This window comes from Thunnus thynnus, chromosome 1 (genome assembly GCF_963924715.1).
Source record: "Thunnus thynnus chromosome 1, fThuThy2.1, whole genome shotgun sequence".
Lineage (NCBI taxonomy): Eukaryota > Metazoa > Chordata > Actinopteri > Scombriformes > Scombridae > Thunnus > Thunnus thynnus.
The window spans coordinates 32,891,023-32,896,502 of NC_089517.1; positions in this window are offsets into that span (position 1 = coordinate 32,891,023).

A 5,480-nucleotide genomic window follows, 5' to 3' on the forward strand; every position below is an offset into this window, starting at 1 on the left:
CTGACGTCACGTGTGAGGGATTCCCTCTAGTGACTGTTACATAGATAGCATGGTTAGTCCAGGGGATGTACTTTGAGGCCTTGAACTTGGGCATGTTTGCAACACATTTTTCTTGTTTGTGGTTGAAGGGAAACATTTTTAGTCCTGCAACTCTTGTCTTTGGACTATGGATATTTACTGAATCATAGGAAAGCAAGTGTTGATCCATCTGTGGGTACTTTGCCAGTTCCCATTGTAGGCATCTCCCCTTTGGGTTTCGTCGGGAGGGTTGGTAGTGTTGGGGTAAGGCAATTAGAGTTTCCTTTTCACCTTTTCCCTAAATTTGTGGGAGCACTTCTGTGGCGCTGGGGGGTTGCCAGTTATCTGGTCACCTCTCTCGGTCCAGCAGGCTTTGAGTGTGTAAGTACCAGCCGCTACACCTCATGAGGACTAGGGGGGAGTTATGTAGCTAGATTTTTTGTTAGGCAGTCAGATAGCAGGGATGCTCCATTTGGAGGCTGCTGGATCTTAACATGTTGCATTCCTTTATTCTCTTGTGTGGTTGTGAATATTGGTAAAGGATGGAGGAAGTTGTAAGAGCATTTGTAGTATTAAAGAGACAGTAAAGGCCAATTTGAAAGCAAATTTGGTAAAGATGAAAGTACACTGCAGAGGCTGCCGCTTCCTCCATGGGCACTGAGGACTCCCCTCTGCTTTTAATAGCGGGTCCCAGTGCTGGCTTGACTTTTGAACAGCAGGAGTTGCTCATGTTGTGAATGCAATTAGAGAAAGAAAATTAAGTTGCAGTGGAAAAATGCTGTGTTGTCATTGGAAAAGATGAGGCAAGAAACTGAACAGGCAAAACTTGAACTGCAAAAACAAAAACTGACTTTGATTTTAGAGGGGATTTGAGGCTAGTTCTCTTATTTAATGAGAGGGATTCAGAAGCTTTCTTCTCAATATTTGAGTGGCTAGCTGATGCCTGGGGTTGGCCTGATTCCACTTGCACTTGAGTGTTGCAATGTGTATAAGTGGCAGGGCTCAGGAGGCTTACTCTTCTTTGAGTAACAGTGATTGTTTAAAGTATGATTTGGTGAAGTCTGCTGTTCTCAAAGCATATGAGCTGGTGCCTGACCCATATTGCCAGGAATTTAGGAGTTGAGACAAGTCTCAACTTGAGTTTGCTCATGATTTGTTTACTCATTTTGATCATTGTTGCACTGCAGCTGAGGTTGATTCTCATGAGGCTCTGTGTGACTTGATTATTCTGGTGCAATTTAAAAACTCTGTACCAGAGTGCATCACAACCTGTATTAGTGAGCGGTTAAGACAGCTGAAGCTGCTGCTTTGGCGGATAACTATGTTTTGACACATGGTGGGGAGTGTTCTAACGTATAGAAGCAGCCACAGGGAAAATTCCTCAGCCGTGGGCGCATGGTCTGGTCATCCAGTAAGACCAGTTGGGCTGGAGAAGAGATGTTTATGCTCAAGAAAGTCATAGCATGCATGTCAGCTAACCAGCAAACCTAAGAGGAACCTAAAACCTGCTCTGCTGTGCCGGATTCCAGCTATAACGGGGAAGAGACGGGGAAGAGGGTTTGCCCTGGCTGTTGTTGTTACTTGGAAGGTTGTCCAGGAGAACACAGGGTTTAGTGTCAGCGAACCTGTGTTTGGCCATACTGTGTGGGGTCCCTTGTTACTTTTGCAGGACAATAGGAAAGAGGCAAAACCACCACAAAACCTTGCTGAATATGTCAGTGGCTTTAGGTATAGACTTTATAAAGCCTAAGAGGTGGCTAAGAACAAGTTGGCATCTGCACAGGGCAAGATGAAAAAACTATGATTGCCAGGTTGAGAAACATGTTTTTCTCCCGTTGCCCATTGTGACCTCTCCATTTCAGGCAAAATTTCCTGGTCCATATTCAGTTGTGAAGGTGTCAGATCAGAACTATGTGATTGCTACTCCCAATTGTAGTTCCTCTACTCAGTTCTGTCATGTTAATTTATTGAAACCGTACTACACTTGTGCACATCAGTCAGCTGATCAGGGAAAGGCAGTTATCAGGTGCCCACCCTGCTTGTTTGTCAGTGTCTGCGTCCCTTTATGCTGTGGCAGGGCAAGGGGGTGAGAACTTGCCACCCCCCGCAAAAGAAACATCCTGACCACCGGGGGGTGGTCAGGATGTTTCTTTTGCTTTGCCTTCTTTTGTTTTAACACTGACAACATGCACTTCATATCAGCCACTGCATTCATGCACTCTCATACACCACTGATCCTGACTTTCACAACCCATTGCAATCATCATTGTAATTTACTTTAATAAATTTCAGTTTGTTACTGCTAAGTTTGGCATGGATCCCCCTCTTTTGTTGTGGCTTGCGAGCTGGTCATGTCCTGCTGACCTACAAAGAAAAGTTGAGATTTTTATTTAAATAATTAAATTATAAGATTTTTTGTTTTAATTTAACCATTTGAATGGTTTAGGTTCATTTTTTGTTGAAAAAAGGGGCACTGGCTGTTAAAATTGGGGGGAATGGGGTAGTGACATGTGCACTGTTGTCCATCACATTGTCCTTTTTGATAGTACCACTAGGAGTCACCACAGTTAGAAGTATTCAAAGCTTTCATACAGGGCCTTTAAAAATGTCAACTGTTTGGGCAATTACATGCAAGCTGAGTTTACCAGAACACCTGGCTGATTGTTAAAAAAAAAGTGAGGCTTGATTTTGATGGGGTTTGTTTTTATTAGTTATGGAGGCAGAAAGAAAATTGCTACATTTGGCAAGGGAGTCTTGTGACTGCACTTGCTTTGGCCATGAAATTATGGACAGGCTGAGCCTTGAGTGATATACATGGTTGAAAACAGCATTTGTATTTACTCAACAATAACAGTTTTGTTTGGTTGTGACAACTGTGGATTTGGATGAATTACCCCAAATGATCTTTTACAGATAGAGAATGCTTGTAGGCTTGTTAGCTAGGAAGATGAGCTAGTTATCCACCATGGTCCACCAGCACAGTCCCCAATATGATTTGCAAGAGCAAGATACAACCAGACAGCAGTTATCAGGCAACTTTCTGCCTTCTCTCTTACTGACTCATGTGTGCAGTCTGTATGCATAATCCTGTGTGTACCAACGTATATTTGACATCTTTGCAGGGACTGAATCTCTGACCACAAACAAAGGAAAATAGCATAAAAATGAGTATTTCCAGATTGTAATTACATGAAATGGTTCCCATGTAAAATAAAAAAGTAAATACATAAAAAACCTTTAAAAGTCAATTGAATTAACTACAAATACATTTTTATTTACAAATTATCTAAAAAAAAATTAAAAGCTCCATTAAGTAATACTTTAGCTATGAACATTTAATAAGACCTCCTGTAATGTAAATGAAATTTATGAAAATTACACAAAAGTAGTAAAACAAAAAAATCCTTTAAGCATTAAAACTTGTTGGATCACAACTAGTTTTTTACTTTACACTTGCCTACTAGGTGTGATCCGTGTATTACCAAAGCATACTGATGAGGAAATAATACATAAGTAAAGAATACCCAGAAATGCCCTACAGCGCTCGCCCGACTGTTTCCTGCTATGAGTGTGAGTGTGTGTCTATGCACATTGATATAAAAAACCAGGGGGCTTTATTGAAAACCAGGAAGTCATCATTGAAAACAAATACACCGTGGGGGAAATAATTAATCATTCTGGAGTAATGTTTCACTCTCCCTGTCTCTCTGGCACATTTATCCCCATTTGACTAATTGGTATGAGTGAGACGTTTTCAGAAGCCCTGTCTTGAGGAGGAGACCAGACAACTACTCTTGGGCTGCATGCAAAGCTAAAAACTTGTGTTGTGTTGGTAAATCCAAGACCAGAAACTCTCTATTTAAACTGATGGTTAGAAAAGAATAGGACTCCAGGTAATGGATGATTAATTAATTACCTAATTTAAACCTTCACAGGATAGAAGAACAAACTGCCTTTAATTCAATCTGCGGTCATTTTTAGGGTGCAAACAACTCAGAACAACCAACAGACCTTTTCTCAACAGACTTGTTACAGCAGGAAAAACACAGGCGCAACTAATGACATTAACGATGGCTCTACTCCATGTGTGCCAGTAAGCCAGTCCAGTGAGCCAGCATGAACAACACCAGGACACTGGAACTAGCACATCTAAATGGCTGTCATTAATGTTTCTTAATTATACCTTTGCTTTTCCTGCAACCCATGTCAAAATATCTACTGCTTATCAAATTAGGTTACTTAACTCCATCTATTTCTAAAACCCATAAAGATGTAACCTGTCCTGTCAACAGCAACAGCACTAACAGGAGAGTGGGGGAGGTGTCAATCAAGCAGGAAACACCCACCCAGTTCTAGGAAGAGGACAGTAAGTGAAAACAACAGATTTTCTTTTCTTTCAGTCTCTGTTGGTACTTCAAGCTGATCTAAAAAGCTACATGCTGATAATGAAAAACTGACAAAAATAGGCCTAATAATTGTGTGCCATCAATGAATGTTCGGTATGCCAATAAGTACAGCCTCACAGAGCTGCTAGCATCATGGTCTTGTTTTCTATCTATTCAAATTATTTAACTGACTCTATCATTTGTCTCTACATCATGCAGCTTATCAGTGACATTTTTTCATAATGTCTGTATTTCCATATTTAGCTTGGTCAGAAATACAGTGAGTCAACAGAATGCACTTTGTACAACAAGGAACCAGTTTAAAGAAGTCAGTGCATGATGATCTGATTGTTAACTAACAGTCTTATAATCTGGGTTTACTGAAGACATATACTAACTGAAGAAGTCTGTGTACACAAGTACACTGCTGCCCCTCCTCCACCTCAAAAGAATGAGCAAAAGGCTCAAATTACAACAGTACAGAGAAAAAAAACAGACTCACCTGAATCATCTCATTTAGCTAATAGTGAAACATTCCCAAGAGTGTTTTTGAAATATTACTTTTGCAAAGTTGGGGGGATTGTGCACACCCAAAAGCACAAAAAATTATGAAAAAAAGATAATAATATAAATGATTACATTTGTATGGACTAAATAGCCTAAACCAATAAATGTATTTAATTTTAAGAGGACACCTTGATTACTTATTTATTCATTCATTAGGCTACATGTTTAGTTGCCATACACATCCTGCATTTCAATTTTAGTAGGCTGCAGTGAGATTTATCACAATCCCATTTACAAACACATTTACAGGTCGCAGCATCAAACTGATCAAGGTCATGAGGATGTAGTTTTTTTCGGGAATGACATCATTAATCTCTGTTTATGTTAGTGGACGCTACGACTGGAAAGAAAACTATGGTAAACGAAAACATGGCTTATGAAAAGTGTAGGTTTAATTTAAGTGAACATATTTCCTCTCTGTCTAGTTCTTACAGCCTCAGGTGTTTCTCGAGTCTTGAAATTCTGACACACCTTTACATCACCGCCGTTACCTGAGAAAGGCGGCTTCAG